This window comes from Ailuropoda melanoleuca, chromosome 7, assembly GCF_002007445.2.
Source record: "Ailuropoda melanoleuca isolate Jingjing chromosome 7, ASM200744v2, whole genome shotgun sequence".
Classification (NCBI taxonomy): Eukaryota; Metazoa; Chordata; class Mammalia; order Carnivora; family Ursidae; genus Ailuropoda; species Ailuropoda melanoleuca.
The window spans coordinates 12,044,965-12,060,875 of NC_048224.1; the positions used below are offsets into that span (position 1 = coordinate 12,044,965).

At 41.1% G+C, this 15,911-nt stretch overlaps 1 protein-coding gene across 5 annotated transcripts in view; it reads left to right on the forward strand.

Annotated features, from left to right (window-relative positions):
* The first annotated feature begins 7,800 nt into the window (after positions 1–7,800).
* DENND4C (DENN domain containing 4C) overlaps positions 7,801–15,911 on the forward strand; it is a 132,070-nt gene continuing 123,959 nt past the window's right edge. For 3 of the 5 annotated variants that reach the window (XM_034663967.1, XM_019798957.2, XM_002918523.4), the window contains exon 1: positions 7,801–8,216. The gene's annotated coding sequence lies outside the window, so the exon portion shown is untranslated. Of the gene's footprint in view, positions 8,217–8,947; positions 9,063–15,911 lie in introns of all 5 variants that reach the window. The other 2 variants (XM_034663966.1, XM_034663965.1) reach the window with 1 other exon arrangement.

A 15,911-nucleotide genomic window follows, 5' to 3' on the forward strand; every position in this document is an offset into this window, starting at 1 on the left:
AGAAACCTGGCTTCTCTTTTTAGTTTTCTAATTAATGACCCTCATTAGGAACTATTAGCACATCAAAAGCGTATTCAAATAGCAATTAACTTTGGTGACTTGAGTAAACACAAATACAATTTTCCCTTTGACAAGCTCAAAAGAAAATGCTCTAATAATTCTTAATGAAGGCAGCCGGCATCAGTAAATAAATCATTAGGTTGAGAATGAACATGTCCTTCGAGTCAGTTAAGACAGGATTTGCTAACTTGCTGTTGTTCTCTTTTAGGCATTGTCAGTTAATGGTTATTGCTAGCATAGAATTATTCACAACCATATTTTATGCTCTGGACCCAACTCAAAGGACTTCCTCACGTAGACTGCACAGGGAAGAAATACGGATGCGAGTCCCAGATGTCTCAGACATGCTCAGGCCTATTTGCAGGATTGGAGGGGTGGAGCTAGCTGGGGTTTACCAGTACCAGGGTTTCAGGAATTCCAGGGATGGAACAAGGACCAGAAACATGGAGGCTGAAAACTGGTGGAGAGAACACACTCCTCAACAGGCTGTTAATTATTCAATTGATTCACCAACAATATTTACTACTGTTGTAGGTACGAGGCATGTAGTAGTGAATAAAATAATGTTCCCGCCCTTAATGGAATTTACATGCTGATAGCAAACACAGGAATAGACAAGAGATGTCAGTGACCAGAGGATGAGGAAAATTTAAAACAGGGCAAGATGATATAATGTGAGTGTTGCTCTAAACAGGGTAGACAGGGAACATTGAATTAGCAAACACTAAGCCCTGCTCCTAGCAGAAATAGTTTCCTGAGAGCCTTTGTTCAGGTTTGCTTCAACTAATCAACACATAACCTTGTTTTATGTGTTTCTGTTTAAAGAAACTTTATTTAATGGGGCACCTGGGTGGCACAGCGGTTAAGCCTCTGCCTTCGGCTCAGGGCGTGATCCCGGCGTTATGGGATCGAGCCCCACATCAGGCTCCTCCGCTATGAGCCTGCTTCTTCCTCTCCCACTCCCCCTGCTTGTGTTCCCTCTCTCGCTGGCTGTCTCTATCTCTGTCGAATAAATAAATAAAATCTTAAAAAAAAAAAAAGAAACTTTATTTAATATATATCACTGATTTCTTTTTTTTTTTTTTTAAAGATTTTATTTATTTATTTGACAGACAGAGAGACAGCCAGCGAGAGAGGGAACACAAGCAGGGGGAGTGGGAGAGGAAGAAGCAGGCTTTCAGCGAGGAGCCTGATGCGGTGCTCGATCCCAGAATGCCAGGATCACACCCTGAGCCAAAGGTAGATGCTTAAAAACTGAACCACCCAGGCGCCCCTAATATATATCACTGATTTCTTAACATCGAACTCATGGCCAACAGCACTGTAAGCCAGGCCTGAATACAGCTTATTTAACACACATTTTTTTTTTTTCTATAAAGTGATGGTCTCACTGCTGCCCAGTCCTTCCAAAGCTTTCCCTTCTGTGCCACTAATGCCTTTCTGGGTGTCAAGGTCACTCTGTTCTGTATCCTGGAAAACTGAAAGAGAGTGGTTGTTTACTGGCACAATGTGGTTAGGTGTTCAAGTCTCAAGATACAGGCTTGCATTCTTGTAGTCAAGAGCTCTATGCAGGTGGATGCCAACGGAAGGACCAATACGCCTCAATGGTGGGACACACAGATGAGGCGACTGCTACATTTGACTACACATAACTGCCTATCGTGCACCACTAAATGGCCATCGATAGTCTGTAGGCATTGGCTCTTTTGTGTCTCCCCAGTAGTGGCCTCTGAGAGCGCTGGGCAGTTCTCCCAATGCTGACCCCTGCTCCGTTTCTCCTCTATCTTGCCAAATGACATCCACCCTAACCCCAAGTTCCTGTGATCCCCCTTTGGATCTGGGGGTTGAAGAGGACATCATTTGGCAAGACAGAGAAGATGGTGGTACCAAATAATGAAATGAGGAAGCTTAAAAAGAAATAGGTTTTAGGGGGAGATACAATGCAAGGAGGGAATTAAGAGCTGTGTTTTGAACATGTAAAATGTTAGATGCCATCTAAACATTGGAGGTAGTTTGATGGTTGAGCCCATAGCTCGAGGAAGTTTGGGACTAGAAAGGTAAATCTGGGAGTGAACAACAAAAAGCAGCTGAAATTATTCTGGTTTCTACTGATCCTTTTTAGAGACACCTTCTAGTATTCAGTTCATCTTCTCCTTTTCTGTGTGAAAGGAGCCATAAAAGTAGGGGAAAATTTGAATAGTTGGTAAAGGGTATTAGCACCAGATCCCAATTATTTTTTTTGTCAGGGCATGTAAAACAATACTGTGCTTTTTGAACCTCATATTAAATATAAGCCAGAAATTGAATATTAATTTTGAGATTTTTAGGCAGTCTCTGATTCTTACGTATTACAGGGTCTTTAATCTGAATAGTGAAACATCTTTAAGGGGGGCACTGTCAGAGGAGGGTCCCCACCTTATATTCTCTGAACCAGGGAGGAACGTGGACAGCAACATTCCGGGTTACTAGTCAGAGGTGTATTGCAGACCCAAACCCTCCAGGCGGGAGCTGTATAGATCCATGAGCAGTGGAAAGGGTGAGAGAGGATGCAGTAGGAATATTTTGTAGGTTTTTCTGTCATTAAAACAATAACAAAATATTTAATAAAATAAAATGTTAATTAAAATAATTTTTTTTTTTTTTAAGATTTTATTTATTTATTCGACAGAGAGAGACAGCCAGCGAGAGAGGGAACACAAGCAGGGGCAGTGGGAGAGGAAGAAGCAGGCTCATAGCGGAGGAGCCTGATGTGGGGCTCGATCCCAGAACGCTGGGATCACGCCCTGAGCCGAAGGCTGGCGCTTAACGACTGAGCCACTCAGGCGCCCCAATTAAAATAATTTTTAGTGGTGACAATGGCCTTGTACTTATGTTTTTAAAAAGGTCCGGATCTTTAGAACTACATGCTGAAGTATTTACAAATGAAAAGAAATGTCAAGTATTTGCTTCGAAACACTAGGGGAAGAGAGGGGAGTGGGGAAGGTGATACATGAAATCAATATTAACTATGAGTTGAAGCTGGACGATAAACAGAAGAGTTCATTATACTATTATTTTTATTGATGCTTCTATTTTATTGTTTTTGATTTCTTAGTAAAATTTTTTAAAAAATTGATCTTTGAAATAGAGAATACATATATTTCCTTTTTAAAAAAAGATTTATTTATTTGAGAGACAGAGAGCACACAAGCAGGAGGGTCAGAGGGAGAAGGAGAGAGACTCTCACGCAGACCGCACACTGAGCTTGGAGTCCCAGGCGGGGCTTTGATCTCAAGACCCTGAGATCACGACCTGAGCCGAAAACAAGAGTCAGACACTTAACTGACTGCGCCACCCAGGTGGTCCTAGAATACATATATTTCTTGATCTGTGGTGAGGACAATTTGCTATGGTGTGAGAAATAAAAGAAAAGAGATCTTGTGTCTCAAATACCCATGTAGGCTGTCTTCCTGTCAACCTCTCTACCCATTATTTCTTTCTCTATTTTTCTCCCTTTGCTAATCCCCACTCTTCTTTGTGACTTGTTCTCAGGATCATTTACTTCCACTCAAGACCAAGAGCCTTGTGTCAGTCCTTCCCACTGCTACTCCAGCTATGTTCGGCCTGATGGCCTGGTGACGAGAGTTGGATAAAGAATACGCTGAGTAACCCCAAAAGATTCTAGATGAGTCCATTCTGAGAGCGCTGAGACAGAGTCCACAGCCAGATAAGATACTGGAGCGGAGCACAACGAGAATGTGCTAACGCTCCCTGTGGAGAGTAAGACACATTGGCTCATTGAGATATATGAACAAAGCACATCTAGTGTTTGTTGATGTCATTCTTACTTAAAACTCTTCCCTAGAAGAATAACACAGAGCCTGCAGGCATGAATCACCAGGCCTTCAAATCCTACGTTTTCAAAAATTGATGAGTGAGGGGCTGGAACCAAATAATTTGCCAGTGTAGGACATGTGGGTTATAGATTGGAAAGTGTTCAGGCTCAGATTTTTATGCTGTGGGGGCTATCCTAGAGAATCTAGAGTTAAGATAATCTGGGGGAAAAAAGAGCTAAGAATTTAGTAGTTTCTCCTCCATAGCCAACTATGAAATCATCAAAGCTGAGACTGGGAGACTCTAGGTAAGTCAGCAAACTTTGCCGGGCCTTAGTTTCCCCATCTATCAAATGAGTTAATTAGAATAGATGATCTCTAACGTTTCCCCTCTCCTCCAAGCTCATGATTCCATGAAATACTTAAAACCACTTTATGAAAAATTTTAAAAATCATAAAAAATAGAGAACACAAAAAATCCCCAGTCGCAATCACTCCATTTCAACATATGTTCAATTTTGTTTTATCCAAACTCCTTCTCACTCACTGTCCTACTCCCATTGCGTTATTTTGAAGCAAATCCTAGATTTCATATGAAATACATTTTAATGGATTCTTTAGGAGCAAAGCTACTTTATAAATAACAGATCAGGTGAAGTTAGTCTTTCCACTTTTCCTGGGTATCTTAACTTACTGCAGTTGTAACCACTTACCATTAAATTTAGCACGAGAGGATGCTAAGAATCACATGCTAAACCCTGTTATACTCGGTCAAGGAACAGCTACCATTAATGAACCCTTGCTATCTTCCAGGTATTACTACGACGTATTCATTATTTTTGCTGTGTAACAAATCAACCCCCCCCCCAATTTTGCCCTGGAAACAAGACACGTTTCTTATCTCACAATTCTGTGAGTAAAGAATGCAGGAGCAGCTTATTTGGGTGATTCTGGCTCAAGGTCTGTCTGGAGGCTGAAATAGAGGTGTTGGCTGTGACTGCAGTCATCTCCAGGCTCCACTTGGCAAGGATACACTTCAGAACTCATTCACAGGACTGCCTGATGACATGGTAGCTGGCTTCCCCCAGAGTAAGCAATCCAGGAGGATGAGAGAGAAAGAATCCAAGAGTGAAGCCACGGGCCTTTTTTAAAAGCCTCATCTTGTTAGAGACATCTCATCATTTCTGATGTATTCTGTGTGTTAGAAGCTAGTCAATAAATCCACCCCACATCCAGTGGAAGGAGATTACACGAGGGCATAAATCAGGAAGCAGGGATCATTGTAAACTACAATGAAAGGCTGCCTATCACATGTGCTAAGTATTCATTACTGGACTTTTCTGTTGGGTATTATAACTTATTGTAAATTCATAAATGATCTCACTTCTTATGAATATAATTTTAACCACTCTACACACGAGGAAAATGAAGTAACTCGCCTGAGGACGGAGTAGAAGAAAGGGAGGGAACCATGATTTATTTCGGTCACTCATCACATACTTTTTTGAAAGTCTATCATATATTGGTTTTTCTGAATCTGAAAGAGAATATGACATATGAATACACATGTGACATGTGAACCTTGCTCTCAAGGGTTTACAATCTAGGATGGAATTCAGACATTAAGAAGTTACAGAAATGGGGGTGCCTAGCTGGCTCCGTCAGAAGAGCATGCGACTCTTGATCTTGGGGTTGTGGGTTGGAGCCCCACGTTGGGTGTAGAGATTATTTAAAAATAAAATAAAGAAATTATAAAAATAATTAATTACCATAATCAGATTAAACTGTTTGATTTATAATGCTTCTGTTAAACATGGAGTTGAATAAAACAGATCAAAAGAAATAAAGAAGTATAAAGGTCTTTGAATATTCCTGTGAAAACCAATTTTTAAAAGTTTTTCAAGGGAACAAACAGGAAGAGGAAAATAATTTGGGATGCTTCAGCACTGAAGATGGCTACCCAAAATATCTTGCTTGTTTTAAGAAAATTTTCAGGATTTCCATTCAACTCTTTGGCATTGCTGATCCACAGAAATCTTGCAGTGACCATGCCCAATCACATGTCTGTATTCCCTTCTTCAATGGACTGGGTGATTCTTCTATGCATTCTTGCATCTAGAAAGGCTCAACTGAAACTGTGCTACTATAAGGATTATAACAATTATGTTATATAGGCTCTTCATGTTATATAACAAATACATTACTGGGCTCTTCAGCTCCTCTCCCACATTTTAGATTCAAAATATTTACATGTTAAAAATTAAGATGAACTTATTTCAGTGCTAGGCACATAAGATTGCAGTTAAAAAGGTTACTCAACCAAGGACTTTCAGACCTAAGAACAGCTACCGAGATAAGAAAATTAGGCCCCAAATATATGAGTTCATTCCATGAAACTTTAGGTAGACAATGGCAATGAAAAATCTATGGGAAATCTATAGAGCAATTAAAATAGTGAAAAAAATTAAAGAAATTCTTAAATCCCACATTGCAAATTGAGAAAAATCTGTCAATCAAACGGAAGAGATACACTGGCTTCTTCCATTTTTCATTTCTGTGGTTGCGAAAAACCGAGAAGAAAAAATTCCCAATCTGTGTTAATGAAATCTATACATTAAGACATCTTCTCTATATTAAATCTTTTTAAACTATTAATTAATACGCCTTGAGAAAGGAAGGACAAGAAGTCCTCAAGCTAAATTTCCAAGTATTATTAGTTCCTTGAAAAACTTCTGTCCAGATTGTCAAAGACTGGTTTTCACTGCGCTCAAACTGACTCCAAAATATTCCTAAATAAGCCTTATTTCTATTATTGTGCATTTCTACAGAATCAATTCTGACTGCTAAAGTAATGAGGAAAATAGTTTCTGCCATTGGCTACAAAATTCAAACTATCTCTATATGCAATAAACTTCAGAAGTAACCAACAACAGAGAGCTCAGGACTGATGTCTAATCTTAAACTTTTCGGCAGAAGTGCAGATTGAATCAAGACAGTAGTTCTCAGGAAAATGATCATTAAAGATTTGACTACTCATCAGAGATACACAAATATTACCCGTTCTAATTTTGACCTGCCATGGTATCTGTGAACTCATTCGCCATTTATTTTTATTTCTTGCCAGGAGGTAAAAAACGTCCTGTTTCAAACTACTTGTTTCTTACTGAATAACTAGTTGTTATTCTTCCTCACTCTAACAACTTCCAAACGTTTGTCAAAAATATTTTGCAAAATTTGCATGAAGGCGAAAAAACTTTGCATGCACCCGCGCAGACAAGGAGCCTGCACTTAGGAAGCAGGAGAGGACTGATTAACAAGCGATTTCTACATTCGGAGTCCCCATCCCGACATCCCGGCCGAGGCAGCGACACGGAGCACGGCCAAGGACTCTCTTGGGGCGCTGCAGCGGGGAAAGGACTTCGGGAAGCTCCAGACGGCGGGTCTCCCTCCAGCCTCAAAGCTCCCCCCCACCCCGCCAGTCACGCGTGGAAATTCCAACTCCCACCGTCGGAATGAAACTTCTCTTCCAAAGACGTGCATCCCGCCCGGCATTCTCCTCAATGACTTTGAGAGACTCAGCGTCACTTTCCCCGTCTTTGATAAAGCCGAGAGGAGCAGCCGCCACCTGCCTGAGGCCAAGGCAATAAACCTACACCACAGAGAGAGTCTGAGCCCCGCAAGAAGGGGTGCAAAGCAGCGCTCAGGGTTCTTTCCTCCCAGCTCGGTTTCGGCTGGGGACCCGCGGGGCGGACGAGGAGGAGGGGCTCCAACCGGATAGCGCTGGGACCTCGAGCCCTGCGGGGGTCGCCGCGGGAGGTGGGGGGAGGGGAAGTGGCCGCGCGGGCTCGGCCCTCCCCGGGGGCGGGGCTCTAACTCTGCCCCGCCCCCGCGCCTCCCTTCCCCACCCCTCCCCCACGTCCTTTTCCACCCGCCCCCGCAGTAGGAAAGGGAGAGGGAGGGGGAAAAGGAAAGTGCTGTTCTGTGGAAAGGGGCGGAAGGAGGGGGAGAAAAAAAAGAAAAGGGAACAGAAACATGGCCGTCAGCTGTCGGAGCGGTAGTGCAGCGGGCAGCTCCTAGGCGACCCGCCGCCCGCACGGCCGGATTCGAGAGAGCGCCGGCGCCCGCGCGGGCTCGCGCTCCCGCCCGTTATCGCTGCATGCGGCGCCCCTCGAGACAGAGCCCGTGAGGCGGCGCAGGCGCAGATCGGACCGTGGCGGCGGCGGCGGCCGCGAGAGCAAGTCCCCCGCCCGGCTGTGTTGAGGACGCGCAGGCCGCGAAGCCGGCGCTTTCATGCCCGAGGAAGGGGCTGTGTCTGGGTGGCACTGAAGGTGGAGCAGGCAGCAGGTGAGTCTGCGGTGGAGGGCCTTTCGCGGAGGAACCCTGCGCCGCCGCCGGCCCGCGCTCCCGGGCTGCGAGGGCGCCGGGCAGGTAGCCACTCGGAAGGCTGAGTTCCGCTGGCCCGCTTGCGGGGGGTCGCCAAGGAGGCGGAAAGTGGCTGGGGCTGGCGTTCCCGGCCTAGCTTCTCCGCGGTTTCCGGGGGCGGGGAGTCCCCGGAGCCTGCGGGGAGTAATGATGGGGGAGAGGCCGCGCCAGGACTGGCCTCCCCGCGCTGCCCGCCCCGGCTGCTGAGAGCCACTTGCCAGGACGCGCGAGGGGTCTGGGGCCCGGGGACCTCCTGCGCGACGGCTGTCTGGGAGGGGGTTGGGCGGGGAGGGGGCGGGGATTGGGTTAGAGTGGGTGGAGAGCGACGGCTGGGGTCTGGAGAGAAGGGTCCAGAGACCGCGAGGGGAGACCTGGGGGCCCAGGGGCCCGGGGGCCCGGGCAGGTGTCGCAGGTGAATTGAGGACGTGTCCTCCTCTGCCTTATCGTAGCTGATCCTCAGGGCTTCCTTGTGGGAGATGACTTTTCGGAAGGCTGGTTCCATTAAATTCCGAGTGACGAAGCACAAATAAAACCAACTAATGAGTCCCTAGTGCTGACTTGGGTAGAGAGCTGTAACTTTTCTGCACTGAGGATGCTGTCCTGTCTTTTTTTCTTTTGCTGCTTCATGGACTTTTTCCCTTCCGTCGCGTCAGAACAAATACGGAATGACCCAGTTTTTAAAGAGTACCGCCGTCCCATCCCTTTTTGTGTTTGTTTCACACGGAAAAATTTAGGCCAGTTACCGAAGTTCCTTGTGCAAATATGAGGGTAAGTGTCATCTTCAGTTACGAACGAACCCTCAGCTGACTGTGTGTTTTTTGCCTAGGAGAGATTGTCAAGCATTGTTACTTGGGAATTTGATTTACTGAGACTGCTTGGTGGTGTGCAAACTCGTGTTAAGTCCTTTTCCCTAGACCGCGATTTACGGTAGGAGTAGGTGTTCCCTTCCGGTCTTCCGGTTTAGAAGGTGAAGGGTATAGTGAGACAGGGAAGCGTATTAGCGCTAAGGCGACAAGTTTTTAATGAATTCTTGATTTGGGTGAGCGTGTGTATTAAGCTATCCGAAATGAAGAGCATAGTTTATGATGTTCTGTGTGCACATACTAGCAAAATCGGTATCAAAAGGAAAACTTTATGAGCGTTAAATGTCAGTTCTTGCTCAGTTATAACCCTTAAAAAGCCCCTTTTTATTTTCTGCCCTGTTCTTTGCATTACTGTTAAAAAGTTGGTAAACTGTTGTCTTGCTTTGAGATTGGGGACTCAGAAATGAATTTAGATTTCTATTCATGAGGGTGATCTGCGTCGTATAGACTTGCTTTGACTTGCTTTGACTCGAAATGGCAAACTCAGTCCACACTTTACACTGCATTGGTTATCTCGTGTGGCCATTTTGCAGAATAGTTGATCTTTTATATTACTGGTTTTAGTGAACCGGTAACGTGCTAGTTGACTTTGGCCATCCATAGTACCTCACTTAGTGCACTACTGTTTCAGTCTTGTTAATTTGGATAATAGAAAAGCAGTGATGCTAGAAATGTTGAAGTTGTATATTGGAGTAATTTACTCTTGTATAATTTGTAAATGAGTGCATCCTGTCGTTGAAAGTAAACATAGTATTTTGTAGTATAAACTTGAGTTTTCAGCTGAAGAAATTGGCAGTAGAGCTGGTGTGTGGAGACTGTTCTTAAAACGCAAATGTTTTAAATTACAAGGAGCTGCAGTGATGTGTAGGCTGTGACAATTCGTGGTGCCAGACTTGGAAGGTTATTTGGTTGAGGTGTTCTCTATAAAGAAACATGTTAAGTATCTTCAGTAAACGCTAATTTGTAGCTATACACAAGAGATTTTTCATGATAAAGATACATAAAGGCACCTTTGCTCTTTATATATCTTCCAGTTAGGACCAAAACATCTCATATTTTCTTTGGATTTTCCTGCCAAGACAATTACTGATTTTGTATTGGCTTTGCTGCTTAGTTTGAACGTTAGTCTTATCCTTGCAACTTAAGTACAGGTTGTAAAGAAAAAGAAAACTGCTGAGTCAGAGGCAAGTTGTCTCATTTGGTCTTTCTGATTTGCAGAAGGGAATTTCTGTTAGAATTTCAATTTCCAATATAATATGCTTGCTGAAACTTAGATAGTAACGGCAAAAAAGCTTTCCTAATACACGAATTAAAATTTTATCTTCTGTCAGCTGGTGCCACGAGTTTTATCTCCTCTTTCAGATTGTCAATTTGTTAGACCTGTAGTGAGTGGAATGCCTTGTTGGGATTGGAGATTGCTTTGTAAGGGGTAAAAGTTGGGGAAAGTTGTACATGGTACAGCTGGTGTAAAGGTGTAGTTTAGCATCAGATTGTAGGAAATTCCAAAATCAGATAGGTTTATTATTTGAAATTTAAAACAGTATTTTGGGGGAAGAAATTAGGTAGCTTATAAACTTAAAATATTTTTCTACTTACGTCAGTACATAATACATATAAGTAACTGTGATAGAGCTTAATGTGCTACTTGAAAACTTTACTGGAAAAGAGTACAACATGATTAAAGGAAATTCAAAAGGAAAAAATTTAATTCTCATCTATCTTACATTTTTCTGTATTCTACTTGTATAACGTATTAGTATAATATACTAATCCTATCCATACTTGTATATAATTCTGTGGTTAATATTCATATAATTGTCTTTTTTTAAGATTATTTATTTATTTGTGATAGGGAGCGGGCATGTGCGTGGGGGGGAGGGGCAGGGCGGGAGGGAGAAGCAGACTCTTCGCTGAGCTGGGGGCGCCTTGGGGCTGGATCCCAGGACCCTGAGATCATGGCCTGGGCCAAAGGGAGACGCTCAACCGACTGAGCCACCCAGGTGTCCCATATATAACTGTGTTTTTAAAAAAAAGATTTATTTTAGAGAGAGGGCGTGTGGGTGGTGGAGGGCAGAGGGAGATGGAGAGAATCTCAAGCAGAATCCCTGCAGACTCCATGGTCTTGGGGCTTGGTCTCACCACCCGGAGATCGTGCCCTGAGCTGAAATCCAGAGCCTGCTGCTTAACTGACTGAGCCATCTAGGCGTCCCATATAATTGTTTTTTTAAACATAACATGTTTTCCTTGGTGATGCATATTACTGTTATTTTATGGTTTTGTAATAGTCCAAAGTTTTACTGTTTCACAGTGGATTTAACTATTTTTTTCTGTCTTTTAACATTTTAGTATTTCACTTTATTACTCTTAAAATAATGTGATAATGAAATCATTTTGGTAATATGATGGTCGAAGCCAAATTACTTTTTAAATTTTTGAAAAAGTAAACATTCTTTAAGTGGTTTTGTTAGCAGTGGGTTATTAGGGCCCCTATAATATAGTATTTAATTGAGAACAGAATTAAAGAAAGATGAAAAACTGTAGATATGCCTGTATGACTTGAATTCATTGAGTAGGTATCAAAACATAAATTCGTAATTCTCCCTGTTACTGATTTGCTACATGTTTCTATATTTACTAATTTTACTTTTAAAATACAGTAAGTAATATTCTTATAGGAATTCTTAATTCTTTTTTTTTTTTTAAAGATTTTATTTATTTATTTGACAGAGATAGAGACAGCCAGCGAGAGAGGGAACACAAGCAGGGGGAGTGGGAGAGGAAGAAGCAGGCTCATAGCGGAGGAGCCTGATGTGGGGGCTCGATCCCATAACACCGGGATCACGCCCTGAGCCGAAGGCAGATGCTTAACCGCTGTGCCACCCAGGCGCCCCAGGAATTCTTAATTCTTAAACTAATATTGTGGGGCATAAATGTTTCTCAGTATACTGTATTTCAACCAGACCTAATATTTACAAATCTAGATTTATATAATCTTCTGACTTATAGAAGAGTAATTTTATAGGATTTTAAAAGGCTTTGAATTATTTTAAAGGATTCCTTGAACCTTGTTTTTTATTGTGTATATACAGTTCATATGTATCTTGATTTAGGGACGCTTAGATCCTAAAAGCATAGATGTTATTAGTCTCTTTTTAATTATAGAAAAAAGAATGTATTAAATAGGTACTGTGCAATCAGTTAGGGATAAAAAGATGAGTAACCTACAGTCTGAATATTAAAGTCTAGTAGGATAAACAGTCTTATATATATGCACCACAGCTACAACATGACAAATGTAGAATAGAGTAAACTTCTCTATAGGAGCAGAGGGAGGTCCCTAACTGTTTTTAGTGTAGATTGGAGGTGGTGAATTTACATAGAAGGAGACATTTGATTTAAAACTCAAAAGAATGATATGAAAAGGTACAAAGTAATGAAAATGGTGGATTTCATTACAATGCAGGTAATGTAGTGTAGGTGCGCAGGTGGTTCTGGAGGGAAGTAGGGTCTAAGCTGGAGGGGAAAGCAGGGGCGATGTCATGAAGGGTCTTAAAAGCCAAATAAGAAATTAAGACCAAACATTGTGGGGAACAGGAAACCATATAATGATTTTAGGCTGTTAAATATCTTTGGCTCAGTTGCGAAAGATGGATGTGGGAACGCGGCTTGAGTGAGGCTGCGGGTTCATCAGAAGGTCTTGAAGGCATCCAAGGGAGACTTGAGAACAGCAGTGGTAGGGATGGGAAAAAATGAATAGAATTGAGAACTATTCTGTGATTCAAACATTTTTATTTGGCTCAAAAGCCTTGTCTCTGTCCTTCTCCTTGTCCAGTATGCACCTGTCACACCAGCCAGCTTTCACATTCTTTTTCTTAGAGCTTTTGCATATACTGTTCCATTCACACGTTAGTTTTTCTGAGCCAGCTTTCCTGATCACACTGTCTAGCTCGGAGATCAGTTACTATCAGACCACTTAGTTATTTTATTCTGTAGAATTTCTTTTCTTACTTTCCTTCCTTCCTTCATATCTCTTCCCCTTACCAATTTGGAGGTTATATGCGATCTGGCTCCTTTTTATTTTTTGTAAGTGTGGGTCTGTTTCTGGTCTCTCTTTTTCTGTTCCATTGGTCTATATTCTTACACCAGTACTATTTTGTGTTTATTACTATTTCTATATAGCAAACCTTGCAATCAGGTAGTGTATGTCCTTCAACATTGTCTTTTTTCAACGTTGCTTGGGTTATTTTAGATTTTTCGCATTTTCATATAAACTATAAACAATGCTTGTCAGTTTTTACAAAAAGCCTGATGAAAATTGACATCTTACTAATATCGAGTCTTCTGATACTTTAATGTGGTTTATTTCTCCATTTATTTAGGTCCCTTTAGTTTTTCTTGGTAGCATTTTTGTAATTTTTCTTTTGTATGTCTTGTATATATTGTGTTCATTTTATCCCTAAGTATTGCATGTTTTTTGAGGCTTTCTGTTGTCAGTGATACTGTATTTTAATTTTTGTTGATAGTGTAAAAAATACAATTGATTCTCTTGTATATGCTGTTTTGTATTCTGTTATCTTACTAAATTCACTGCTTACTTATAAGAGTTTTTATGTAGATTCCTTAGGATTTTCTTCATACACAATCATGTCCTCAGAGAAAGCCATTTTTGCTTCTTCATTTCTAATCAGCATGCCTTTTTTCTTGAGGCTAGATTAATGCTATTCACTAAAAATATAGTGTAATTAAAAATTTTCTAGTAGCCCCACAATAAGAGCAACAGTAAGTCATTAAATGTAATACATTTTTTTACTCCACTACCTCCAACATATTCTTTACATGTGTAGCAGTTTCCTCAGCACTGCCGTGACAAATTACCACAAACCATGTAGTCTAAAACAACAGAAATTAATTAATCTCAGTTCTGGAAACTAGAGGTCTGAAATCAAGGTGTTGGCAGGGACTTGCTCCCTCCGAAGGCCCTAGTAAAGTTTCCTTCCTTGCCTCTTCCTGTTTTCGGTGGTTGCTGGCAATCCTTAGATATAGGGCTGTTTAGATTTTCTGTTTCTTTTTGTGTCAGTTTTGGTAACTTGTGTCTTTTAAAAATTTTGTCCATTTCAAATAAGTTGTTGGAATTATTGTTGTGAAAGTGTTTATAATATTCCCTTGTTATTTACCAATATACCTTCTTTCATTCCTCATATTGGTAATTTCACCTCTTGCTTTTTTCTTGATTAAGAGATATTGGGGGGCGCCTGCCTTTGGCTCAGGGCGTGATCCCGGTGTTATGGGATCGAGCCCCACATCAGGCTCCTCCGCTATGAGCCTGCTTCTTCCTCTCCCACTCCCCCTGCTTGTGTTCCCTCTCTCACTCGCTGTCTCTATCTTTGTCAAATAAATAAATAAAATCTTTAAAAAAAAGAGAGAGAGAGAGATTGGGTTCTATTGCTATTGTCCATTTTCAATTTTATTGATTTCTGCTCTTTTTATATTTTTGTGTACTTACTCTTGGTTTAATTTGCCTTTTTTTTTGTAGCTTCTTTAGGTGAACCCTTATATCATTGAGTTAAAAACTTTCCTCTTTTCTAATGTAAGTGCTTAAAGCTATAAATTCTCTTCTAAACATTACGTTAGCTGCATTTCACAAATTAATTTCCTTACTTTCAGCTCAGAATATTTTCTAATTTCTCTTGCGATTTTTTTCTGATGGATTATTTGGAAGAGGGTTGTTTAATTTCTAAATACTTGAGGAATTTTATAAGATGTCTTTCTATTACTGATTCCAAATTTAATTCCATTGTGGTCAGAGAACATGTTGTGTATGATTTATATTCTTTTAAATTTATCCCAGCTTTATTTATGGGCCAGCATCTTGTTTATCTAGGTGAATGTTCTATGTGCACTTGAAAAGAATGTGTATTTTGCTGTTGTTAGGTGGAGTATTCTATAAATAACAGTTATATCAAGTTGATAGTGTTCTTCAAATTTTATGTATCTTACTGATTTTCTGTGTACTTGTTCTGTGAATTACTAAGTGAGGAGTGTTGGATTTTCTTTAAATTGTGGATCTGTTTATTTCTCCTTTCAGTTTTGTCAGTTTGCATATGAAAAGATGCTCAACATGACCCATCATCAGGGAAATACAAATCAAAACTACGATCAAATACTACCTCGCATCTGTCAGAATGGCTAAAATTTAACACAGGAAACAACAGATGTCAGTGAGGATGCAGAGAAAGAGGACCCCTCTTACCCTGTTGGTGGGAATGCAAAATGTGCAGCCACTCTGGAAAACAGTATGGAGGTTCCTCAGAAAGTTAAAAATAGAACTTCCTTATAATGCCCGGCAATTGCACTACTTGGTGTTTATTCAAATGATACAAAAATAGTGATTTGAAGGGGCATATGCACCTTGATGTTTATAGCAGCATTATCAACAATAGCCGCATTATGGAAAGAGCCCAAATGTCCATTCATTGATGAATGGATAAAGAAGAGGTGGTGTGTGTGTATGTGTATATGTAAATATATATATATACACACACACACAGAGATATATATATATATATATAATGGAATATTACTCAGCCATCAAAAAGAATGAAATCTTGCCATTTGCAATGAAATGGATGGAGCTAGAGTGTATTATGATAAGCGAAATAAGTCAGAGAAAGACATACCATGTGATTTCACTCATGTGGGATTTAAGAAACAAAATAGATGAACATAGGAAAGGAAAAAAGGAGAGGAAGAGGCA